We start from the raw sequence: 27779 nt of genomic DNA, 5'->3' as shown, positions 1-27779 counted from the left end.
CATTTGAGTCCTCTTCCTCCCATACAAACAGTAAAAAACGTGTAGCTGCCCATCATAGTGAAAAGCAAGATAACCCACCTAAGTCACTAAGTAAAGTGCCTAGCACACTTTTTGATGAGCGGTAGGTATCATTATAACATCAGGATGCCAGCTAACTGACAAGCAGTTTTTGTTTCATTCTTAGGTGGTGTTTCTCTGAGATGAAATACATAAAAGTGTTTCTTTCAGGTAAGTGCCCACTCATATCAGCTGGGGTACAGAGTTCAGCCAGCAGTTCTGGTATTTTCCTATTCCTGCACTATACCATCTCTGCTCACAGTTTGTGCTGTCAGGACATTTGCTAAAGCGTTGAACTGACACCCTCCTAGAAGCTCCTTACAAGTTGGAATCGGCGTTGTCCGAGGACGTATGTGGCTCAGTGACAGGGGAGCTGCCTAGCAGGCACAATGCCTTAGGTTCAAGCACCAGTTGGCCAGAGTGGGGCGAAGCTACAGAATTTGCCAGGTGTGGTGGAGCACATCTGTAAAGCCCAGCACATGGGAGTTGATCAAAAGTCTAAGACGTGCCTGGGTGTGGAGTGAGTTCTAGGCAAGCTTGACTTACAGTTTTGTCTTTAAAAAAAAAATTAGAACTCCAAGATTAAGATTAAACCTGATTTACCACTGATCTTGCCTGAAACTATTTTGCTATAGAGGTGAGGGGAAAAGAATTTGCAAAATTGAACTTGAGGTTATTATTTGATTTGGTTATAACTCCTGACAGTACTAATTTGTACATGAGAGACATCTTTAAATATTCTTTTTAGAGGGCAATAAGAGCAATGTTTGAAGAATTGAAACACATGGATAATTTAATTAATTTGATGAATAAAGTAACTTAAGTCTCAGTGTTTGTAAGGGAAAAGCCATGCTATGATAACCACGGTGAAAATATCTTTCACAAAGCTTGAAGTGAGTATGTGTGCAGTCTTTGAGCCTTCAGGGGAGGCAGAAGTAATCCAACAGACTATAGTTGAATGTGTCAGTTGAATTGAGATTATTGGGCTATCTCTTACTTAGTGTTTGTCTAGATAAGCCCAGCCATTTGGCCCATTGTTGGGCTTAAGTTGATTTTGTTTTGTTTTGTTTTGTTTTGTTTTTAATGGTTTTTTTGAGACAGGGTTTCTCTGTGTAGCCTTGACTGTTCCGGACTCACTTTGTAGACCAGGCTGGCCTCGAACTCCCAACGATCCACCTGCCTCTGCCTCCCAAGTGTTGGGATTAAAGGCATGTGCCAAGTTGAAAAAGAAAGGAAAATACAAGAGTGGCATACTTAGGAGAGAGATTCCTGGAAGGGTGTGAGGATAGTTAAGATGGAGTAGAGTGCATTTGAGAATCAGGGCAGACGGGAAAGCTAAGATGTCCTAGGTTGGTGCTAGGGAAGAACTCAAGGCACAACTTAGGCGAACCCCACTTTTGACCCTTCCTAGCCTTCCAGGTTTCATTAGAGTCGGGAGAAAGTGTAGGCATGATGGTGTGTATAAACAGAGCTGACGGAACATGGGAAAGTCATCTGGAGAGATTTTTCTTTTCCACTGGAAGTGTTTAAGCAGGCTGGACATAGAGGAAAAAACTACTGAGGGGCAGGTGGGTGAACTAGATCGCCCCTAGCTAACTAGATAGCCCTTCTAATTCCTGCAATTTCCAGAACCAGAGTGACCCTAAGAGGTCATCGGAGATCCACATGGCTCCTAGCCCAGGTATTCTCGGTGAATGCAGAAGGCATTTCTGTTTTGTTGTGTTTGAGACTGGGCTTCCCTATGCAAACCTGGCTGGCCTGGACCTCTCTGAGGCAGCCACAGAGATCCACCTACCCCTGTCTCCCGAGTGCAAGGGTTAAAGGGGTATAGTCATGCCCAGCTGGAAAGCAGTTCTAAAATGTTTTTTTAAACCATGAGACTTAGTTTAATTTTGCCATGCTCAGTTTGATTTCCTTGTGGACATGTGAAGGCTAGGAGCCTCACCTGGAAGTGACTTAGGCTCCCATAGGAAATGTGCCTTTTGCCATGGAGCACCCTGTGAGGCTGAGGCCCCCAGTGGAGGAGGCAGGGATTTGTTAGTCACAGGAGTGCCTCACTGCATGGCTACCACACTGTATAATGAAGTAGGGCAGCTAAGAATAACGTGCCTTTCAGTTGCTGTTAGCTGAGAGACACACAGATCCCAAAGCTGATTTTCAGCATCAGCCAGATAATGTGTTTGTATTCTTTGTAGCAATTGTCTTGATGAATTTATCAGCAGGAGACATCATGCAATCTGCTTTTTTTTCAGGGAGGTTTTCCTTGGACTGGTATTTTAAATAAACCTACCTATTGTTTGGGTTCGTGTGTGTGTGTGTGTGTGTGTGTGTGTGTGTGTGTGTTTGTGTAGATCGAAGAACAACTTTCCACACTTGGATCTCCCACTGTGGGTTCCAGAGACCAGGCTCACATAGCGAGCACTTTAACTCACAGAACCATCTTTCCTACTCTGTGTTCACTCCTTAATCAATTTCTGTTTTTAAAAAACCTTCTCCCCTATTTAGAAGACATATAAAATAAGTGTGATAGAAAAATATGGTTCCAGTTACTAGACTAGTAAAGAAGATTAAAAAAAATTAAAGTAATTATAGCATAAAGAACAGTGGTTTGGTTTGGGGGATAAAATCAAAGTATCATGGGTATTGGAGGGTATGCTGTTTTTGTCTGTGAGAGCATGGAAACTTCCTTGAGACGCTCCCAGAATGTCCACTGGCCTTCATAAGACAGCTTTGGGGGGGACTCTAAGATGAAGGAAGGCATCACTTTAGAAGTGACATTATGAACAGTGTCTGATGGTGAAAATGTGGGCCACAGATACCAGTTTGCATAAGGTAAATAGTGGAAGAGAAAGATGACAGTAGTTTGGGTACAAATCCAAGCACCCTGAATGTGAGGCTGTGGATGATAGCCAGGCCTTGCTGAGCAACACATGGGAAGACATAAGGCTTTCAGTGGCTACGATGCCACAGCCACTGGTGCTGCTCAGCCCTGCCACTCTGTCTAAAGAATGCATTCCTGCTTCCTTGCTTGTGTTACTTAAGCTTTTTAAAAAATAGTTATTTATTTTCATGTTATGTGCATTGGTATTTTGACTGCATGTATGTCTGCGTGAGAGGGTCAGACCTACTGAAGCAGGAGTTACAGACAGTTGCGAGCCGCCATGTGGGTGCTGGGAACTGAGCCCGGGTCCTCTGGAAGAGCAGCCAGTGCTCTGAACCCTGAGCAATCTCTTCCAACCCATGTTACTTGAACATTTGACTGCTTGTTCTACTGCTGTGTCCCATGTGGGTTACTTTCATTTGAGGGCACAAGAACACAGAACGCTGCTGGATTTGACACCAGAGGATACTGGAGAGTTTCTGGTGCTGTGACATGGTCAGCTTTGACTAGAGAAACATCCAAGGATACTGAGAAGCCATGCTGAGCCTTCCCCACCATGGCCACCTCCTATAGAGTACCCTTGGAGGGCTGGTGAGATGGCTCAGTGGGTAAAGTCATTTGCCATGGAGCCTGAAAACAGTTTGATACCTGGAACCCACAAGATGGAAGAAAGGAACCATTTCCTGCCAATTGTCCTATGGCCTTCATATGTTGCTATGGCACATATGCATACATATGCACATGCAATAAATGCTAAACAGTTTTTCAAGAATACTCCTGGATTGCCCTCCCCCTCCGCCCTCCCCTCCCCTTCCCCCTCCTCTCCTCCTCCTTCCCCAGAGGCAATGGAGCTTCCTGGCTCTCATTATGATAACATTCTCATCCATAAGGAAATGGCCATACAAGAGTCATTGCTCCTTTTTTTCTTTTAGATCTCAGAGACACTCTATTTAGAGGAATGTTAGGCAGGAGGTTTACTTCAGGACTGACTGACCACCAGCCTCCCAAACAGGACATAAAGAGCAATAGCTAGCTCAGGGCCCATACACGGGCTATAGAGAACAATAGGTGACATCGGTGGATGCTAGCTAGGGCAAGTCCAGTGATCTCAAGACTTCCTCTCCTGGGAAGTGAGCAGAGTGCTGCTGGCCTCTCCCCTAGTAAATAACAAAACCATGTACATATTCCTGAACCTTACACAGCTACTTAGAACAGACTGAATTCTGGGTAAATTGGGCCTCTCAAGAAGGCACTCTCCTTTCCTGGAAGTGATTTCATAGAGTTAGAGAACAGTGATCAGAGAAGGTAAGATGGACACTGGTGTGTGCCTGTAGCCCCAGGACATGAGAGGCTAAAGTAGGATTGCTGTGAGTTCAAAACCTGCCTGAGCTACATACCAAGTTCTAGATCAGCCAGGGCTATGATGCACGCCCATGTTTCAACATGGCCATCAGCAAGGATGGATGAGGTGCCTTAATAGATAAGGATACTTGTAGTCTGAAACCCTGAATTTAGTCTTAGGACCCACATAGAAGGAGAGAACAGACTTCCACAAATTGTCCTTTGATAGCCACCACATGTACCATGTTATGTGCCCTCAAACACACACAGAAAGAAAGGAGAGAAGGAAAGAAAGAAAAACATGATGGTTTTGACTACTTATATAAAACACCATGACTAAAAAGCAAGTTGGGGAGAAACGTTTATTTGGCTTACACTTCCACATTGATGTTCACCACAGAAGGAAGTCAGGATAGGAACTCAAATAGGGCAAGAGCCTGGAGGCAGGAGCTAATGCGGAGGCCATGGAGGGGTGCTGCTTACTGGCCTGTTTCCAATGGCTTGCTCAGCCTGCTTTTTTTTTTAAAGTTCTAATGTTTATTTTTAAAATTCACTTTACATCTCGATCATAGCACCCCCCATACCCACCCACCCCAGCTCATCAAGTCATACCAGGACTGAGCACCTCTTCTTCCCCTGTGGCCTGGTGAGTCAACCCTACCCGGGAAAGTGATCAGAAAGCAGGCAACCGAGGCTATGTCAGAGACAGCCCCCACTCCCTTTACTAGGGGACCCATATAAAGCCCAAGCTGCCCATCTGCTACATCTGTGTAGGGGGCCTAGGTCCCATCCATGCATGGTCCTGGGGTGATGCTTCAGTCTCTGCAAGCCCCTCTTGGCCCTGGTTAGTTGGCTTTGCTGGTCTTTTTGTGGCGCTTCTGTCACCTCTGGGTCCTTTTATCCATCCCTTCTCCCTCCCCCCCCCATACCCCCACCCCGCTGCTGCTTTTCTAAAAGACTCCCTCAGCTAAGAAACAACAGATGTCAGCCTAGACTACTATATCCAGCAAAGCTTTCAATCACTGCAGAGGGAGAAAACAAGTTATTTCATGACAAAACTAAATTTGAACAATATCTATGCACAAACCCCGCCCTACAGAAGATACTAGGAGGAAAACTCCAACTGAACAAGGTCAACTACACCCAAGAAAACACAGGATATAAATAACTTCACAATAGCAGAACCAAAAGAAGACAGGCACACAACACTCTACTGCCACCACCATCATAATAAAAGGAACTAACAATAATTGATCATTAATATCTCTCATCATCAATGGACTCAACTCTCCAATAAAAAGACAGGCTAACAGAATGGATGTGTAAATTGGACCAAACATTCTGCTGCATACAAGAAACACACCTCAGCAACAAAGATAGACATTACCCAAGAGTAAAAGGCTGGAAGAAGATTTTCCAAGTAAACGGACCCAAGAAGCAAGCTGGAGTAGCCATCCTAATATCTAATAAAGCAGACTTAGAACTGAAATTAATCAGAAGAGTTCTCATCAAAGGAAAAATCCACCAAGAGGACATGTCAATACTGAACGTCTTTGTCCCAAATCCAAGGGCAACCATGTTTGTAAAAGAAACAATATTAAAGCTTAAATCATACATCAGCCCCCACACAGTAGTGGGAGACTTTAGCACCCCATTCTCACAGTGGATGGATCATGGAGACAGAAACTAAGTAGATAATGAAACTAGCAGATGTCAATGAATCAGATTGACCTAACAGATGTCTACAGGACTTTTGACCGAACACAAAAGAATATAATTCCTTCTTAGCACTGCACAGAACCTTCTCTAAGAACCTTCTCTAAAATCGACCATATAGTACGTCACAAAGCAAACCTCAACCGATACAAGAATATTGAATTAACCCATTGTACTTTGTCAGATCACTATGCATTAAAGCTGCTTTATTTGTTTGGTTTTGTTTTTTCAAGACAGTTTCTCTGTGTAGCCTTGGCTGTCCTGGACTCACTTTGTAGACCAGGCTGGCCTCGAACTCACAGTGATCCGCCTGCCTCTGCCTCCCCAGTGCTGGGATTAAAGGCGTCACCACCATGCCCAGCTTTAAAGCTGCTTTCTTATAGAATCCAGGACCACCGGTCCAGAGATGGCACCTCCCACAATGGGCTGCCCCCCCCCCATTGATCACTAATTGAGAAAATGCCTCACCCCTGGATCTCAAGGAGGCATTTTCTCAACTGAGACTCCTTCCTCTCTGACAACTCTAACTGGTGTCAAGTTGACACAAAAAACCAGCTAGTGTGAATACTAAAACCTTTTTTTAACGAGTAAAAAGTTCAGAGACAGTGACGAATTGCATTTTGGGAAATGTTTATGGTAGACCTAAGAGGAAATGTCCAGCAATATGGACATCATCCAGACTAGAGGTTCAATTCGGAGAATCATGGCTAGAGATATGAAGGAAGCGTGTCATCACTTAGGAAGAACACATAGGAGGCTATTGTGTGGAAGGCACAAGACCCAGCTGCTTCTGCCAACTCTTCTCCAGGACTGGGGATTGAATTCAAGACCCATATGGTAGACAAACATTCTGAATTGAGCTGTAGCACCATCCCTCTTTTTTACCTTTTATTTTGAGGCAAGGCCTCTCTCACATGGCCAGCTGAGTTTGAACTCACTGTAGTCCAAGGTTTTGCACTTGCAATCCTTTAGCCTCAGTTTCCCAAGTAGCTGGGATTAACTCCTGTACCAACACACCTGTCTAGAACGGAGCTTCTTTCTTAATGTCACAATCCCATATATGGTCACTAAACTGAACGTGGGTGTCATGAAAAACACTATAAATTTTCTGAAGTTATTAAAAATTGGTTCAAAATCAAATGCATTAAAAACATTGGCCTTCTGTTTTCTTCTTTTAAGAACTGTCCTTTTCTTTGGCCCATTTATTGATTGACAATTTTGTGTCTTTGGTGTTCAATTTTTACAATTCTTTATATAGTCTAGATACCAACTCCCTCAGCAAAGATTTTCTCGAACTCTGTAGGGCATCTATCCCTTGTGCTGGTAATTTCCCCACTGTACAGAAACTTGCTAATTTTCTGAGGTCTCATTTGTTGGTTTGTGGGACTATTTCATATGCTATTAAGTCCTGGTCAAAAGTCGCTTATACTTTAGGTGTAGACTCCGTGTTTTTCTACAGTAGCATCAGCATTTCAGGTTCTAAATTTGGTGTGTTCCCAGCTGGCTTTGTGCAGAGTGAGAGATGCAGGTCTGAGTCCATTTCCACTCTTCTGCACCTAGACAGGGCTTTGCCAGCAACATTTGTCGAATGAGCTGTTTGTCCCAGCGCATGTTCTTGAATGCCTTCGTCAAGTATTAGGTCGCCACAGCTGTGGGGGTATTATTCCTGGGTCCTCTATCCTATTGCATTGATTTATCTCTGTATTTTTGTAACAGTACCAGGTGATTTTATTACTTCTACTTGGTAGTGGTCAGGAGGTGGGGTGGGGTGGGACACGCCTTTAATCCCAGCACTCCCAGATCTCTGTGAGTTGGAGGCCAAACTGGTCTACATAGAGAGTTCCAGGACATCCAGGGCTACACAGAGAAAACCTGTCTTTAAAAACAAAACAAACAGAAACAAAAAATCCAAGAAGGAGGAGGAGAAAAAAGAAGAAGAAGGAGAAGGAGAAAAAGAAAAGGAAGAAGCCTCTTTGTTAAGGGTACTCAGGTCATAGCATAATAGGAGAGTACTTGCCTAATGTGAACAAGGCCCTGGGCCTGACCCTCAGCTCCACAAAGCAGAAAGGAAGGAAGATAGGACCCTTTAAAAACCAAAAGCCAAACCAACCAACCAAAAACCACTCACCGTTCCTCCTTTGTCTTGTCTCCCTTCTTGATTTGTCCTTGGATGAAATCAACAGGGACATAAAATATCTCTTCAAAGGGCTACAACTGTGCTCACTTTTCTCACCCCCCGCAGGTCCTTGAACAGTTGAAGAAATCACTTACAGCAGCCCTCTTACAACATACTATGGGAAGCCATGGACGGCCACTTACAGCAGCCCCCTTACAACACGCAGGGGAAGCCATGGACGACCACTTACAGCAGCCCCCTAACAACATGCAGGGGAAGCCATGGACGACCACTTACAGCAGCCCCCTAACAACATGCAGGGGAAGCCATGGACGGCCACTTACAGCAGCCCCCTAACAACATGCAGGGGAAGCCATGGATGACCACTTACAGCAGCCCCCTAACAACATGCAGGGGAAGCCATGGACGACCACTTACAGCAGCCCCCTTACAACACGCAGGGGAAGCCATGGACGACCACTTACAGCAGCCCCCTAACAACATGCTGTGGGAAGCCATGGACGGCCACTTACAGCAGCCCCCTTACAACACGCAGGGGAAGCCATGGACGACCACTTACAGCAGCCCCCTTACAACACGCAGGGGAAGCCATGGACGACCACTTACAGCAGCCCCCTAACAACATGCTGTGGGAAGCCATGGACGGCCACTTACAGCAGCCCCCTAACAACACGCAGGGGAAGCCATGGACGACCACTTACAGCAGCCCCCTAACAACACGCAGGGGAAGCCATGGACGACCACTTACAGCAGCCCCCTTACAACACGCAGGGGAAGCCATGGACGACCACTTACAGCAGCCCCCTTACAACACGCAGGGGAAGCCATGGACGGCCACTTACAGCAGCCCCCTAACAACACGCAGGGGAAGCCATGGACGACCACTTACAGCAGCCCCCTAACAACACGCAGGGGAAGCCATGGACGACCACTTACAGCAGCCCCCTTACAACACGCAGGGGAAGCCATGGACGACCTTTTAGCAGGCAACTATCAACATCCAAGAACTTTAAAAGTCAAGACATTTAGAGTTCCATAATGACATATTGAAGTTCAGGAAAATGTCCGAGAAGAGGGAAGAGGTCACTGCAACTTAGCATGGCCGTGCGTGCCTGTAACACAGCTCCTTGGGAGGCTGAGGCAGGAGAATTAGGCTATATATATAGTGAGCCAATCAAGATGAGCCTGAGCAACTTAGTGAGACCCTGATTCAAAATAATAATTTTAAAATGCTGGGGATGTAGCTCAGCTTTAAGAGTTTACCTAGCATATAAAATACTCTAGGTTTAGGCTAAAGAGATGGCTCAGAGGTTAAGAGCACTGCTCTTCCAAAAGTCCTGAGTTCAATTCCCAGCAACCACATGGTGGCTCACAACCATCTATAATGTGATCTGATGCCCTCTTCTGGCCTGCAGGCACACATGCAGACTGAGTACTTGTATACATTATATATATAATTCTAGATTTAACTCCCAGTACTGGGGGGGCGGGGGAAGGGGATGGATACTATTACAATAATCTGTAACACAGTGGGCTTTCCACGTTAAGTACAACAGTAAAAAGGTTATGTTTAGAAAAAAAGAAGGACAAGGAAAAAGGGTGTGCTTGAGAGGGTTCCCCCACCCCCCACCCCGCCAAAAAATAATAATTGAGCTGTAAGAAGCTGGGACTGGGGCTCAGCCAGTGGTGGAGCACTTGCCTGTGGTGTACAGGGCCCTGTGATGGTCCCCAGCACTACCGAACAGTGAGAACTCCATGGAGAAAATAAATATAAACTGGCATTATTTACTGGATTTAGATTGGGTCTGGGGAATAATAAGGATAAAAGAGAGGAAAACCATTTCCTTTCAAATGCTCAGTCTTTGTTCTAAGGTAGACAAAGAGGTCCTTGTACCACACTGCTGCCTTTCAAAGCCTGCCTTGTAGACTGAGCAAATAGCTGCTGTGGAAACTGAACTCAAAAACAAAGCTGCAGTTTCTTCTAGATCCCTCTGTCCCAATTCGTGTTAAAAGATTGTTTCACGTCTACTTTCAGCCCTTGGCTTTAACCTTGAAATCGACCAAGTTTACTAAGAAGTCATTAAAAGTCTATGAGCCGCCTTTGGGGGTACAGGCTGTAAATGAAGATTTTGAGGCTTGCTTCATTTCCCCCTGTGTACAGGAAACAGAAAAATTCTGCAAGAGAATCTGGAAAGTTCCCCAACCCAGAATGGGTTAGAAATTGGCATCTGAACTGCCAGACAGTGCAAATGTATAATTTTAGCACTGAAATGCTGAGACAGGAGTGTCGTAGTTGGAGGCCATCCTGGGTTATATAGCAAGACTATATATATATAAGGTTATATAAGGGCTGGAGAGATAGCTCAGAGGTTATGATCCTGACTGCTCTTCCAAAGGTCCTGAGTTCAAATCCCAGCAACCACATGGTGGCTCATAACCATCTATAATGGTTATAATGTCCTGGTAGGCAGACACACATGCAGGCAGAACATTGTATACATAATAAACAAACAAACAAATAAGCAAATCTTAAAAAAAGAGAGAGAATTAGAAACATATCTAGTCATACATACTGGCTAGTTTTATGTCATCTTGACACAAGCTAGAATCATCAGAAAGAAACCCTCAGTTGAGAAATTGTCTCTATATGATCCCACTATAGGCAAGACAGTGATCGATGCCGGAGGACCCAGCCCATTGCGGGTGGTGCCACCCTGCAGCTGGTGGTCCTGGACACTAACTCACCAACCCCTAAAAGCAGGCTGGGCAAGGCAGTCAGCAGCACCCCTCCATGGCCTCTGCATCAGCTCCTGCCTCAGGCTCCTGCCCTGCTTGGGTTCCTGTCCTGACTTCCTCCAGTGATGGACTATGATCTGGAACCGTAAGCTAAATAAACTCTTTCCTCCCCAACTTGCTTTTGTTCATGGTGTTTCCTCACAGCAACCCCAAAACACCTATATGGTACCCCTACTACACCACTGAGTCTTAAAGTTCCTGCATTTCGGAAGTCTTTGCTGTTGGAAGTTCTGACTGACATAAGGAGTGGATAACTAACAAAGATATGTAGAGTGTTGGTAGATTTCTGTTTTGTTGTGTAACCTTCTTATTTGTATATGTGTTTATGCTGCATGGAATAAGCAAAACACATTGCTTTTGCTGGGATTCTGTGGGGAAACTGAGGGTTAGGAACCTTGGTTTCTGGCGTTGCAGATGGGTAGGGCTAACAGCTAAACTGGAGGGGCTAGGCCGGAATGTCTATGGTTTTACACAATAATTTTAGGAAAACATAGCTCTTATTTCAGTCAGCCAGTGATAAGCACATCTGCCTCTATGGGAGCCACTTAGATTCTTAAAAGCACTCAAGCCCGCCAGGAGTTTGCTCACTTGCAGTCTCCTCTGCTGATGCTTTGATGATGAAGAGCCTCCTCCCCCGAGAGACAGATTCACTCCCTGAGAGCCTCCCCACCACCACCACACCCACGGCTGCACTCAGATGTTCTGGCAGGGGGTCATTGCTGGTCCTGCGCCCTGTTGTGCGTGTGTCCTATCTGGCTATCAGGCTGAGATAAGCACAAGCTTCGAAGCCTGTCCTTAAAGCCCTTTTCCCCTTTCTCCTCCTCAGCAAAGCACTCAGCTGTTTGTGTATAAGTAGGAGAGGCAAAGGAACCCTGGCGGCACTGAGCTGCAGGGCTGGCTGAGGGGAAGCTGTTCCATGGCATAGTCTGGTTGGAAGACTACAGGCTCCTGGGTCATCATCAGTGCCCAGACTACAGGCTCCTGAGTCATCGGTGCCCAGACTTCAGGCTCCTGGGTCATCGGTGCCCAGACTACAGGCTCCTGAGTCATCGGTGCCCAGACTTCAGGCTCCTGGGTCATCGGTGCCCAGACTACAGGCTCCTGGATTATCATCGGTGCCCCCTCTCATCCCCAGGGTTCGAGTTATCTTCATTTCTAGTCTCTGGGTTCAGACCTGGGTCTAGGCAGCTGTGGGCCTGTGAGTCAAGGATAGATGGTTGCTTATTTCTTCCTCTGGATTCTGAAGTCTGAATGAGAGAGCTTCCATAGCGCTGGAGTTATTCCTTGACTTTGGTGCCTTTTAAAATGACTCTAGTGTTTCTCCAAATAGTTTTGATGTGACAGCTGCCCCCTAAATGGGAGACACATTCAGCAAGACAGAGGCCGGCAAGATGACTGAATGGGTAAAGACACTTGCTGCCAGTCCTGACCTCTGAGTTCAATCCCTGACATCCATCATGCACTGTTCCCCGACCTCCATGTGTACACCATACTGTATGCACAACTGCACACACAAAAATAAACAAATATAAAACTTTAAAAAAAAACAACACCTTATTAGTACTCTGCAAAAGAACTGACGTTCAAAGCAATGGAAGAATGAATGATAGTTGCAGGTTAGAGACTTGAAGAGACATAATAGCTACATGCTGTGTGAGATTCCAGACTATCCCTAGAACCAAAAATGTGGGAGAAAGGGAAAAATGAATCCACTGTAAACCTCAGTGAGCAGAGTCATCCCAAGGCTCATTTCTCACATTACATGTTCTGTGGTTACGTAAGATGGTAACATAAGGGTGAGGCACGTAGACAGTATATGGAAAGTCTGAACTATTTTTGCAGCCATAAATGATCTCAAAACACTTGTTAAAACCCAGTGACTGGATTGGCAAGATGTCTCAGCAGATAAAGATGCTTGCCACCAAGCCTGACAGCCTGAGGCCAGTCCATCGAGCCCACCCGGGAGAGAGAGAGACCTGAGCTACATGCTGCCCTCTGACCACCACATAGTGAACACTGTGTGTGCACATGCACACACACACACACACATGCACACATACATATATAAACACGCATGCGTAGGCATGTGTGCGCGCACACACACACATGCACATATAAACACACATGCATGCACAGGCATGTGCGTGCGCGCACACATACACACACACATGCACATATGCAATATAAACACACATGCGTAAGCATGTGTGTGCACACACACATACACGCATGCACACAAAATTTCAAAACCACAGCAACTCAGATTGGACCTATTTTTATTTTGAAGTTATTTAAAAGTTATTCCAGTTTTCATTTCATTTTTTGTTATTATTTATTGATGTAAAGTGTTGACAAATATGTAAGTTGTAAAGAACAATAACACAGGTATAAGAGTAGCTTGAAGTTTTCTGTGCTCCATCCTCTCCCCACCCATCAGCCCTGAATTTCCTATTTTTCACTTCCATACTTTGCCTTATGGGTTTATCTTGATATATTTGACACATATACCTCTAGACATATGCTTTTGTGTGATATTTAAATTTGGTAAGTAAAATAATAACTATATATTCTTTTGCAACTTGTTTCTCCCTGACTAGAGTCAGGAGATTATCAGTTGATGGATATAGTGGCGGTTTCCTAATTTCAATGCTATATAACTTTCCACTCTCTGATGATGCCACAGGTTACTCATTTCTCTATCTATCTGGTTGGTTGGTTGGTTGGTTGGTTGGTTGGTTTGGAGACGTCTGTGGTGGTTGGAATGAGAATGTTGACCACTTAGTTCCCAGTTGGTGGAGCTGTCTGGGCAGGCTCAGGAGGTGTGACCCCGCTGGAATAGGGGTGTTGCTGGAGGTGGATTGTGAGAACTTAAAGGTTGCGCCATTTGGGTTCCCTCTTGGCTTCCCAGTGTGGCTCAAGATGAAAGTCCTCTGCTTCCTGTTCCAGCTGCCATATCCGCTGGTAGATACACTTCCTGCTGTGACAGTGACGGCCAGACAAACCTTTCCTTTTATGAATTGCCTCGGTCATGGTGTTTATCACAGCTGTAGAAAATTAACTAATATAGAGGTTCACTATGGTAAAGCCCTGGCTGGCCCGAAATTCACTCCGCAGACCAACTAGCCTCGAACTCACAGAGCTGCCTGCCTTTGCCGGCTGAGTGCTGGGATAAAAGTGTGCAGCAGCACACTTGGCCACAAGTTACTTCTTGGTTCTTCTCTATAGGCATTTGATGGCTCCCGATTCCTGTTAGAAGCAGCTATTTTATATATTCTTGTATATAACCTAAGAGTTTTGCTAGTGTGTATACTTGGAAGTGGACTGGCTGAGTTATAGATAAGTGTTTCATCAGCTTTATTAAATAAGGCCAAATTATTTTTCCAGAGCGGTTGTCCAAACTTTTGGTGTTGTTTTGTTTTGAATTTGGGAATTGAATCTAGAGCCTCACACAGGACAAGGGTGATAGTTAATGTCGTCAATGTGACAGATCTAGAATCACTTCTGGTCATCCCTGGGTGGGGTTGTCTGGGTCAGGCTAAGGAGGAAGCACTGCCTTCTGTGTGAGCAGCTCTGTTCCCCCAGGCTCAGGTCCTGGGCTGGGCTGAATAACAAGGAGAAAGCAAACGAAACAGCTTCCCAGCTGCAGGTGCCACACCAGGCACCATGATGTCTTGCGTCTGTGTCCTGGGAGCCAAACGAGCCTCATCACAGCAACAGAAAAGTAGCTAGTACACCCAGCAAGTGCTCTGCCACTAATCTGTGCCCTCAGCCCACTTTTTAATCTTTTACTTTAGGACAGGTACCCAGTAGTTTCTGGTGATTTTTTGTGTGACAGATTGTAGTCATCTATAGGCTTGCTTGCCAGGAAGCCTGTTTCTCAAGCTCTGAAACTATCATTATAATGAGGGTAAATGCAGCGAATTCTAAAACCTAGCCATATGTATGAGAGGTAGAGTATTTTGGGATTCAGAGATGGAGTTCCAAGTTTCTTAGATACGTGTCAGGATGAGATAGTGTCGGCGTGGGAAATCCTCGCTCCATCTCTTCACTCTCCTTCCAGAGATTCCATGGAATTGTGGCTGGGGCTACTCTGCAATGTCTGTGCATGAGAGGGAAAATGGAGCCAAATGCCACAAAGCAGGTAGGTGAACTCGGAAAAAGAAATTTAGGTCTGTACTTAAATCCTTACTGTTGCCTCTGAAAAGTGTGTGTCTGAGTGTGTGCGTGTTCACCTGTGTGTATGCACAGGCATGCATGTGACCAACCTGACCAACTTACCAAAGCATCAGCCCACTGGGAAATGACCAGGAAAGTGATTACATTTTGAAGAAGAAAATACTTCATGCTTCTAGGCCCAAGGTCCACACTTGCTATATGAGAATTCTAATTCAAGTAGCTTAAATTTTTATTTTTATTCTTTTTCCAGTATTTGGAAATTTACCAGGAAAGCTTGTATTTCTTTTCCTCTTCCCATCCCTTACAACTGCTCATTGAAAACGAGGGAAGGAGGGAGAAAGGGAGAGAGAGAGAGAGAGAGAGAGAGAGAGAGAGAGAGAGAGAGAGAGGAGGGAATAAAAAAATGCTGAGGTATTTAATATCCCTAGCAGATGTTTAGTGGACAAAACCAATGGCTTTGGCTGGTGCCAGGGAGGGCTCCAGTGTCCCTTCGTGAAGTCCTGGGAAGACCACAGCGGGAAGGGGTGCGGCAGGAGAGCAACCAGCTGTCCTTTGGAATGGAGCTGCCTGACTTGTAAAAAGTAAAATAAAATAAAAAAGACTTCTGATGTGAAATTAAAAATAAAAAAGCCAGAATGTCCTTCCAGATTTAGGATTCCTTTTGAGAATTGGGTGCAGTGCAGAGAGTGAAATCTATTTGCTGATTAAAGGCCACACTGTACATTCTTCTAGCTATCCTAGGGCAGTTCCTTGCTCTGTCCTCTTGGACAAATGTTTCTCTGTGCTCAGTAGGACGGTGCTGGCTGAGGATGTGCACGTACACACACACACACACACACACACACACACACACACACACACACACACATACACACACACACGGACATTAGGGCCACAATGTGTCTGCTTTAGTAACTGGCTTCTTTGGCTACTGTTTTCAAGATCCCTCTATGCTGCTGCATGTAACAGCTTTTATTGTGATTCTGTGGTCTGGTGATATTCCTGTAGATTCACCATGGCTGTCTGTTCACCAGTTAATAGGCATTTGTAGTACTTGTGCTTTTTTGGCTATTACAAATAACTGTTATGTTACACGTTTGTGTACAGATTTTTTTGTTTCTTCTTCATTTCAGCTCTCATGGGTCTCCACAGGCCACAGCTGTTTTAGTGAGGCATGGAGGACACAGAAAGGAAACTTTATATCTTTTTCCATATAATTTTGTGTGGGAACCTTCTACTGTGAAAAATGTATTTCATGTTACTTTAAGTAAAAGTGTAATCACAAGGGGAGAATAAGTGGAAAGGTTAGAAAGCAAGAAGGGAACAGAAAAGGGGGAAGGAAACTACTAGAAGGAGGAGGACGTGGTACATGGCGTGTGGACAGAGCTCATCAGAGGGCTGTAGACACCTCAGAGGGTAAAAGCACATGCTGTTTGTCAGAGGACCTGGGTCCTATTCCCAGCACTCACGTAGCACCTCACAATCATCTGTAACTCCAGTTCCAGAAAACCCAGGACTATCTCTGGTCTCAGGGGGCACCGAGGCATGCACATGGTGCACAGACATACATACCTGAAGGCACAGACATACATACATGTAGGCACAGACATATATATGTGTAGGCACAGACATACATACGTGTAGGCAGAGCCTTAGAAGTAGAATACACTCCAGTAAAGCACTTAAATACACACACACAGATAGCCACTTAGGTTACACAACTCTGTGGACACACTAAAGCTCCTAGACTATACACTTTAAATTGGTGTATCTCGTGCTGTGTAAATCATCCAGCCTTCTGAAGATGCTACAGATAGTTTCCAGAATTTTGTTTCTCTGCCGGTCCTCCTAAAAATAGGTCTGATCATTTTAAAGTAATTGTTTCTTTGAAACTGCCCCGTTTTCCCTCATAGTGCTGTTTATTTTTCTTTGGAACTAAAAAAGATGAGAGTTTTATTGTCTTGGAATATTTTTTAGAAAGTCGTAAGAGGCCCACTTGATGAGGAAAGGCAGCCTCTGTTAGGAAAAGAGCTGAGGAGTCTATGAAGACGTGAAGAAAGTGGGAAATCCTTTACAGCAACTACAGTGATATTAGGAATTTCTTGACCTCAGTAGCGGAGGCTGGAAAAGGGTCCTGAGTAAGTCTGAGCTTCAGATAAACAGTGCATGGCTTTTATTGTTAAGTAGGTCCCATGTAGCTTGTGGGGTATTATTACTTGAAATCTCTGGTTTTTATCTGGCAACCCTACACAGAAGGGATTAAGTTTGAACTCTGTTAACAGTAAAATGACTTTGTTGGCATCATCTAGGCATTTTGTTTCTAAAGGTGGCCTTTATTATAACTTCCACTGCCGAGGGGCGGCTTTGTGGCTAGGCAGCCATAAAATTGATATCTTGCAGCTTAGTCTAACGGGACCGATTTTATCTTTGCCACATTAATGGGAAGTGTCTGGCACTCCATGTCTTCTTCTTCTGTCTTCTGTGGGAGCCACAGTAAATGGTGTGTGGTTTTGTCACTTCTGCCTCTGACAGGAAAGGGTCACACAAGATGACACGAGGGCTGGACAATGGCGCCTTCTGTTTCCTGAAAGCCCCCAACTCTGCTCCCTAGACCAGTTGATTTGTTTATTTATTTGTCCATTCATTTGTTTTTGAGACAGGCTCTCATTATGTTGCCCAGGCTGACCTCAGTTCCTAATCTTGCTGCCTCAGCCGCCAAAGTGTTGGAACAGCAGGTGTGCCACCATGCTGGCTCCTACACCAGATTTCTATGGGACTCTGATTAATGAAATAGGATTTGTTTTTCTTTTATGACACTTTTACTTTCTTTGGGGCCTTATCTTTTTTTTTTTTTTTTTTTTTCAATGAATAGTACTGGGAGTTGAACCTCGGCCTGTGCTCTACCATACCCCAAACAGGACCAAGTCTTTTAGCATCTCTCCTCATCTTTTCACTGGGCCCCCACAGACGAATCAGTGAGACTCTTAGGCAGTTAGGCTTGGAAGACCATGAGCATGCAAGGATGGTGCTGTGCAAAACAGCATCGGCCTCAGAGAGCTTCCTGTCCAGGCACACACCCTCTTCAGCCATGCAGGAACACCCTCCTGCTTGCTCACCTTAGCACCCAAAGGTCACCAAAGATTCAGCCTTACTGAGGGCGCTCTCCTCCCAGCTGCTCTGTGCTTAGGCCGGTCCTCCCGGAGGGAGAAGGTCAGCACCCTCCTCTCAGGGCCTGCACAGAAACCCTGGCCTCAGTTTGGCACAGCATGCTGGCAAGCATCTCTTCATCTTTGTGTTTGCTCATTAAGCAAATCTTCATTAAATCTGGGGCTTTTAAGATGAGCTAAGTAGTGGGGTGCTAAGATTTAAAGAAAAGAAGAAGAGAATTAGCCAAGCATGGTGGCTCATTAGCCAAGCACTGGCCGTTCCAGTCCAACACTGGCAGAGCAGGAGGGTTGCCTGTTCCAGGTCAGTCTAGACTAGTGACACCCAGCCAAGAAAAGAAATAAAAACAAAAATTAAGCAGCAACAAAACTATACTCTTTATATCTTAAATGAGGAATATACAATTGTGAATATTTAATGTACATGTTTTAAAATACATGTGTGCATTTTGAAATGAGTAAATCATGCTAATTAACATATATTACAGCCAGAACGGTGGTCCACACCTTTAATCCTAGCATTCGGGAGGCAGAGGCAGGCAGATCTCTGTGAGTTCGAGGCCAGCCTGGTCTACAAAGCGAGTCTAGGACAGCCAAGGCTACACAGAGAAATCCTGTCTCAAAAAACAAAAACAAAAACAAAAACAAACCAAAAAAAAAACCCCAACAACAACATACATTACCCTGCATAGTCTTTTAAAATCTTTATTTATTTATTTTTTTGGTCAGAGTACTTAAAATCTATTCTCATGGATGCAACATATTATCAACTACAGACATTGTATTAGCAGTGGATACCTTGAACTTATTCCTTGTACCTGAACATTTGAACCCTTTAATTAGCCCCACCCACCCCCGCAAACCCTCCCCCCATGGCTGCACCAGCCTTAGTAACCAGGTTCACTGGTCAGCCATTAAAAAAGATGCAAGTCTTGTCATTTGTGACAACATGGGTGAACAGCAAGAACATTATTTAACTGAAATAAGTCAGGCAAAGAAAAATAAATGCTATATAATCTCATTCTATAGCATTTATATATGCATTATATCTGCAATATTAAAAAAAAGTGGATCCCAGCTGGCTATGGCAGCATAGTATAATACCAGCACTTGTAACTCAGAGCCAGGAAGACCTCAGGTCTGAGGCCAGTAACACTCTGGAAAAAGAAAAAAAAAATCAATCTTATTATCTTTATTTTAACAACCTGCTTTATGTGTAGCGTCATCTGGTGGCTGTGCTCCATATAGCTCAGAGTTTGAGAAAATTATAAATGTTCTTGTGTGCCCACGACTATAAGCCATATGGCCAACTAAGTCAGCTGCTTTTATATTGCGACCTGACTATAAATCTTAATTATTTTGAGCAAGTAAATATTCACGCAGAATGTCCTAAGCTAGAAGGTGTCTGACCAGCCAACCACCACCTTTTCTTCTCTTCTGGATCCTTCTTCGTCTTCATTACTCACCTTTCAGCATGCCATCTTTTCAAGCTCCATCTTAACAAACCTGGTTCCAACTGTAGATTCCACCATTGTCCCTTCAGTCAGATTTTAACTCTCTATTGGACCAGCCTGCTTCTGTCTGAGAAGGCAATCTCAATTGAGGCTTTGCCCAGATGCTTGGGCCTGTGGGCATGTCTGTGAAGCGCCTGTCCCACTGTGGTCCCGAGCTGTAGCCAAAGTAAGCCAGCTAGCCCGCAGCATCCTCGTGGCTAGCCCGCAGCATCCTCCGTGGCTAGCCAGCAGCATCCTCCATGGCTAGCCGGGCAGCATCCTCCACGGCTCCTGCTGAACTTCCTGGCTTCACGTTTCTGCTGGAGGTCTTGCCCTGGCTTCTCTCAGTCATGGACTGTGGCCTGAGAATATAGGCCAAATGAACACTGAGATGCATCTTGACAGTTTTTATCACAGCAACAGAAACGAAACTAGGGCCACCATTTCCTTGTCTGTGTTAAGTTCTAATCTTCTGTATACTTCACCTCTAACTAAAACTTGGCCTCAAGTCCATATCATCATCATCATCATCATCATCATCATCATCATCATCATCATCATCATCTAAATGGATTTGTTCACCTGTCGTGTGAGCCCAGTCCCTGGGGGCAGTTAAGAGGTCCTTCTCAGACAAGGTGGAAGGTAAGAACCAGCTCCGAGGTTGTCCTTCACACACAAGTGTGCACCCACACTCTTCCATATGAGCACATGCATGTGTACAGACATAACGCACATAGTGAGAGGTTTTAAGATTTATTTTTTATGTGTATGAGTGTTTTGCCTGCATGTGTGTATATGCCTGTGCACCGTGTGCATGCCGGGGGCCCATAAAGGCCAGAGGAAAGCGCCGGATGCCCTGGAACTGAAGTTACTGACAGCCACAAGCAGCCCAAGTCCTCTGCAGGAGCAGCAAGTGCCCCTAACCACTGAGCCATCCCTTCAGCCCCCACGGTTTTTTTTTTTTTTTTTTTTTAACGTGCATTAGAGGCTGGAGAAATGGCTCAGTGGTTGAGAGTGTGTAGTATTCCTGCTGAAGCCCCAAGCTCAGTTCCCAGCACCCCTGTTGGGTGGTTCACACCTACCTAGGCTCTAGTTCTAGGTATCTGACACCCTCTTCTGGACTCTGTGGGCACCTACACTCACACATGCACATCCCTCACCCACCCTGCACACGCGCGCACAGGCACACAATTTGAAAAATAAATAAAAGCTACTTTAGGTATAGCCAATTGTATCAGTGCTTATGGAATGCCTTTTATTATAAGATGAAGAATAAAACACAACATTTAATGTATACTTTGATCAGTCAGGAAACAAATAGGCCTTAAACTTACCATCACATTAGCATGTGACAGGTTTTAACTGTTTAATTGTTTTTAATTTAATTTAATTTTTTGAGAGAGAGTCTCCCTGTGCAGCCCTAGCCAGTCTTAAATTCTCAGTCTTCCTGCAACAGCCTGTCAGGTGCTGGGCATACAGACATGCACCACCTGGCTTGGCCACCTCATTTTACATGGGAAGAAATTGATGCTCAGAAATGGAAAATGACTTGTGCTAAGTCCCTTCACAATTTGCCAAAGCTCAGTCTACAACTGCTACAATTTTCTGAGCATATTTTACGTGCTGAGAATTACTTTCAAATGCATTCCATACTTTGCTCATTAGTCCTCACTATAGCTTTATGAGTAGGTATTACTATCATTTCTAGTTTTAAAAAAAAAAATATTTACTTATTCTATGTGTATGAGTGCCCTATCTGCAAGTACACCTGCAGGCCAGTAGAGGGCATCAGATCACTTCATAGATGGTTGTGAGCCACCATGTGGTTGCTGGGAATTGAACTCAGGACCTCTGGAAGGGCAGGCCTTGCCCATAACCTCTGAGCCATCTCTCCAGCCCTATCATTTTTGTTTTACAGGTGAACAAAATGAGTCCCAAAGAGGTAAGCAACTTCTTTAAGGCCACATAGTTGGCAAGTGAAGGACAAAGATTTGAACCCTGGCAGCCTTGTTCATATTCCTAGCTACTTTGGGAGCCTGCTGTATCCTGACGTTTTCGGCCTACTTGGTGTTGCATAGTCCCACGCTGCCTTCCAGCTGCCACAGGCCAGCTTTCACCATGAGCCCTGTGAGGCGAAGCCATGCATGGAGAGGATGCAGTCTCAGCCTTGCACAGAAGCGGGAAATATGTTTCCCGTAGTCACCACAAACCCGTGCTAGACATTTGTCTGCTTTCCCCCAGTTTAAGAAACCCTCATGACTGTTTTGTTTGTTTGTTTTTTAGTTTTAATTACTTATGAGATCTTTTTTTTTTTTTTTTTTTACTTTTATTGAAAATAGATTGTTTTCCTTCACATAATATATCTTGACTATGGCTCCCCGCCTCCCTCTACACTTCCTAGTTCCTCCTCACCTCCCCTTCCTTCCAGGTCAACCAACTCCCTTTCTGTCTCTCATTAGAAAACGAACAGGCTTCTAAGGGATAATACTAAAATATCTCAAAATAAGATATAATAGGGTAAAACCAAAACCTACCACATCTGAATTGGACAAGGCAAACAGAAGGAAAGGAGCCCAAAACCAGACACAACAGTCAGCGTGGTCACTCGTTCACACACTGAGCAGCCCCATAAAATCACTAAACTAAAGCCATTATATATACACACAGAGGGCCTGGTGCAGGCCTGTGCAGGCTGCCTCAGTCTCTGAGCTCCCACGAGTGTTGCTCATGTTGGTCAGAGGGGCTTGTTTTCATTCAGGGCTCTCTGTATAATGTCTGGCCATGGGCTCTGTATTTGCTCCCACCTGCTGCAGGAGAAAGTGTCTCTGACGATGGCCGAGCAAGGCGCCGACCCATGCAGACAGCAGAATGTCACGAGGATTCACTTCATTGCTGTTTGTCTTTGCAACAGCCTGGGCTGTTTGGGGATTCCAATGGGAGCCCTTTGGCCCAGTTCAGTTAGATGTAACTCAGTCTTGGTACTGGAAGCTTCACTTGGTGACAAGAGATGGCTGGTTGGGACATTGTCTCCTCTGTTATTTGGAGATTTCATTTAGATAACTTTCATATATGTATATATTGTAGGACACTTCCTGAGGAACTGCCACACTGATTTCCATAGCAGCTGTGCAAGTTTTCACTCCCATCAGCAACGGAGGAGCGATCCCCTTGCTTCACATCTTTGTCAGCATGAGCTGTCACTTGTGTTATTGATCTTAGCCGTTCTGACAGGTGTAAGATGACATCTCAAAGTAGTTTTGATTTGCATTTCTGTGATGGCTGAGGATATTGAACATTTAAGTGTTTCTCAGTCATTTGAGTTTTTTCTTTCAAGAATTCTGTTTAGATTCGTGCTCCATCTTTTTTAATTGAGTTATTTGTTTTTCTTGATATCTAGTTTTTTTTTTTTTTTGAGTTCTTTATAAAATTTGTAAATTAGCTTTCTATCAGATGTGTAGTTGCTAAAAAAAAAAAAGTCTTTTCCCTATTTGTAGCTGATGCCTTGTCCCGATGACCCTGTACTTTGCCTAAAGAAGCTTCTCAGTTTCATGAGGTCCCATTTATTAATTGTTGATCTTAGTGTTTGTGTTAAAGGTGTTCTGTTCAGGAAGCTCTTTCCTATGCTAGTGAGATCAAGGCTCCTCCCCACTTTCTCTTATACCAGGTTCAGTGTATCTGGTTTTATGTTGAAGTCTTTGATGCACATGGATCTGAGTTTTGTGCAGGGTGAGAGATATAGATCTATGTGCATTCTTCTGCATGCAGATACCCAGTTTGATTACCACCATTTACTGAAGATGCTTTCTTTTTCCCCCTTGCATAATTCTGGCTTCTTTATCAAAAATTAGATGTCCATAAATGTGTGGGCTTATGTTTGGGTTTTCAATTTGATGTTTTTGTGTCAATACCATGCTGTTTTTATTATTATAGCTCTGTAGTATAATTTGAGGTCAGGGATGGTGATAACCTCCAACAGTAGTAGTAGTAGTTGCTGTTGTTGTTGTTGTTGTTGTTGTTGTTGCTACTGTTGCTATTTTTCTATATGAAGTTGAATATTCTCCTTTCAAGGTCTGTAAAGATTTGTGTTGGAATTTTGATGGGGATTGTGTTGAGTCTGAGGTTGTCTTAGGTAGGCTGGCCATTTTTACTATATTAATCCTATCAACCCATGAGCATGGGACATCTTTCCATCTTCTGATATCTTCTTCAATTTCTTTCTTCGATTACTTGAAGTTTTTATTATCATACAATTCTTTGCCTTGCTTGGTTAGAATTACCCCAAGATGCTTTATACTATTTAAGGCTCTTGTCAAAGGTATTGTTTCCCTGCTTGCTTTCTCAGTCCATTCGCCATTTGTACATAGGAAGGCTACTGATTTCAGTGAGTTAATTTTGCCTCCAGCTACTGTGCTGAAATTGCTCATCAGCTGTAGGAGCTTTTAGGGTCACTTATGCATATTATCACATCATCTGCAAATAAAGATACTTTGACTTCTTCCTTTCCAATTTGTTCCCTTGATCTCCTTTAGTTGTCTTATTGCTCTAGCCAAAACTTCAGGTGCTCTATTGACTAGATGTGGACAGAGTGGACAGCCTTGTCTTGTTCCTGATTTTAGTGGAAGTGTTTTGAGTTTCTCTCCATTTGAGTGGTCCCTGGACTTGCCGTAATCACCTTCATTATGCTGAGCTATGTCCCTAGTCTCACTAATGTCCCCAGGGCTTTTATCATGAAGGGGTATTAGATTTTGTCACAGGCCTTTTCTGAGTCTAATGAGATGATCATGTGGTTTTTGTCTTGTAGTTTGTTTATATGGTGGATTGCATTTATGGATTACCTATGTTGGACCGTCCCTGCAACTCTGGGATGAAGCCTACTTGATCATGGTGGATGATCTTTTTGATGTGTTCTTGCATTCAGTTTGCAAGTATTTTATTGAGAACTTTTGCATCTATGTTCAGAAGAGAAATTGGCTTGTAATTTTCTTTGTTGGGTCTTTGGGTGTCAGGGTAACTGTGGCCTCATAAAATGACATGAGGAATTTTCCTTCTGTTTCTATTTTGTGGAATGATTTAAGGAGTATTGGCCTCAATTCTTCTTCAAAATTCTGGTAGAATTCTGTGCTAAAACCATCTGATCCTGGGCTTTTTTTCAATTGGAAGTCTTTTAATGATTGCTTCTATTTTACTAAGGGTTATAAGTCTGTTTAAGTTGCTTATATGATCTTGGTCTAACTTTGGTAAGTGGTATGTATGTATGTGTGTGTGTGTGTGTGTGTGTGTGTGTGTGTGTGTAGTGTACATTTTTAAAATGTGCCTTTATGATTCTCTAGATTCCTACGTGTCTACCGATATGCCCCCTGCTTGTTCTTAATTTTGTTATTTGGGTATTCTCTCTATGCCTTTTAGTTAATTTTGATGAAAGTTTCTCAGTTGTATTGATTTTCTCATAAAACCAATGCTTTGTTTCACAGATCCCTTGTGTTGCTTTTGTTTGTTTCTGTCTCCCTGAGTCAGCCCCGAGTCTTATGTTTGCTCCTTTTACTTGCACAGCAGAAGTTCTTCGTTAACCTGATTTCCAGACTCTCCTCACCCAAGCTGATTTCCAGTGTTTTCTAATTCCAATCTCCCATGAATTGACCACATACTGTCACTCTTGTTTCATGCAGGAATAACCAAATGGTAGAAATATTTGAGTTAACAACAGGGGCACATAGTTCCTTTGCCTTCTCAATATTACTTACCAGCTCTAGAGGGGTTTGAATTAGTCTTTATTTGCTTTGGGAGGGGAGGAAATTTGGGACAGGTCTTCCCGACAGCTCTCAAACTTGAGTTCTCCTTGCTTCAACCTGCCAAGTGTTGGGATTATAGGCATGCACCTGGCCCCAAAGGAGTACTTCAGAAAGCCTGTCAAAGATAAAAATGTAAAATAAAGTCTAGTAGGAAATATGAAACTCAGCAAAAACATTAGAACTTTATCAATTGTAAAATGATACTAAAATAAATGCAGTGGCTATACTGATAAGTGGGATATGGTTGGAGGGAAGAGTGGCAAATATAATGGAAAAGGTGGATTTTATACACCACTACCTAAAAAACTGTGAGCGTAGCCTGTCCAGTGACTGTATAATATTAGCAGTACTGCCTGGTACTCCACCTCAACCAGGTCACTGTTACAGCCCTTTAAGAAAAATCTTACACAAAGGAGTTAAGCCATGATTGAAGTAGCTCTGGATCCTAGATGTGACTGGATTACCTTGGCCATATATATTCTACCACCTTGGAAAACCTAGGCTACAATTGTTAGCAGAAGCTCCAGTAAGTAAGTCACTAATCAGTCAAGACAAGGTATGAGAAAACATTCTTTCAGTCCCATTTATGTGAATCTATAGCTTCTCCATCTTTATTCAGCTTTTAATCATCCTAAGAATCATTAATTCTGTACATAGAATAAATGCAATAAGAAAGACATGATTCCCCTAGAACAAACTATAATCTGCATAACTGGTTATAAGCCAAGCCAGAAGGAGACTTGTAGTCACTTGTTTGTGTATCTTAGGTAAGATACACACACACACACACACACACACACACACACACACACACACACACACACACACACTTCTGGGCTAGGGCCATAGAAGAACAGATAGTTTAAGATTACCGTTATATATTTCTTAGGTTGAAAGCTGACTATATGGGAAATCCCAGGCATGGTAGGGTTGGTTACTCTATTATCTTAAAGGCAGGTTAAACTGAGTGCACAGTAGGACAACAGGCTGAGTACATAGTCTTAAATAATCTAAAGACATTAACTTTGTTAAAGTCTAGGAAAAGCTCCCTTTACACACACACACAGAGGGGGGAGGGGGCAAGGGAGGGGAGAGAGAGGGAGCGAGATGGGGGAGAGGGGATATAGATAGATGGCAGATAGGTAGATAGATTGATAGACAGACAGACAGACAGATAGATGTCCCTAGTACCTACTGCCAAATAGTCCCCTTAGAACAGTGAATTGAGTGAATTCAGGATCAGAGGAGTCTGTAACCCAGTATGGAATCTTTAAAAACCTAGAAGGAACTGTCTTTCTAATCTTTGGAGCCATGAGCCAAGACAATTCTTAGAGAGTTAGAATTCAAAGTGAACCCAGCGCAACTAAGAGGCAGAGTAGTCATTAGGGCCTGCTCTCTGAGGGAGCAAACCCCACGGAGACAGAGCCTGGTGATTAGCAAAAGTGGAAGGGTTAGCAGCAGTGTCAACCTTCAGCCTAATTCTAGGTCATAGTGTAATATGCAGGCTAAGGAGAACTGGGGAGTTGTTCTTGTGCGTTAATTAAGGAAGTGCAGGCTTTCCCCTGCACAGCTGCTTCATCCATTCCGTGCACCTCTAGACCCTGTGTGCCTGCATGTGTCACTGCCTTGTATATCTGTGTGTTTGTAGGAGTCTGAAGACGGTCAGGGTTGATACTTGCTTTATCCGACAACATTAAGACATGAAGAGGGCCTCCTGACCCTTGCCAGAAATTCAGAATGCTTGTTGAGCCATGGAAGAATTGAAAGACTCCAAGAGTGCTTCGTTAGGACGTAGGTTTCTAATGATTAGATATCAATAGATATGTCAACCTCCATATCCGTGGGTTCAACCATGATTGAAATTGCATCTGTACTAAATACTTATGGAATTTTTTTCCTTGTTATAATTCTCTAAATACTGTAGTTTCATGGTATTTAAATGGTATTTAAATTCAGTTGAGTGTTATGCTTAGTTTAGAGAGGATCTGAAGTTTGACTGAGGGTTACATAGATCCCATCAGAGATCTTACATTATGTTACGTAAGAATTTCATTAATTTAGTATCCATGGAAACCAATAATATAATATATGTTATATATATAATTTTTCATGGTAGTAGACTCACCATTTCTTATAGTTTGTAACACATCTGCTTTTCATATGACGGTTTTGCCAGGTGTTGTGGTTAGCAGGCTCATTCTTATATGGCCTGGAACTGTCTCCCTCGGC

At 43.7% G+C, this 27779-nt stretch overlaps 1 long non-coding RNA gene across 1 annotated transcript; it reads left to right on the top strand.

Annotated features, from left to right (window-relative positions):
- Positions 1 to 182: 182 nt before the first annotated feature.
- On the top strand, positions 183 to 27341 carry LOC127206377 (uncharacterized). Its single transcript, XR_007832792.1, has 3 exons — positions 183 to 228; positions 14989 to 15069; positions 27199 to 27341. It is a non-coding gene; the product is annotated as an uncharacterized LOC127206377 (long non-coding RNA).
- Positions 27342 to 27779: the final 438 nt, after the last annotated feature.

The sequence above is a fragment of the Acomys russatus genome, chromosome 2, assembly GCF_903995435.1.
Source record: "Acomys russatus chromosome 2, mAcoRus1.1, whole genome shotgun sequence".
Classification (NCBI taxonomy): Eukaryota; Metazoa; Chordata; class Mammalia; order Rodentia; family Muridae; genus Acomys; species Acomys russatus.
Note: the sequence above shows the minus strand (reverse complement) of the source record. Positions and strands in the feature narration are given on the sequence as shown.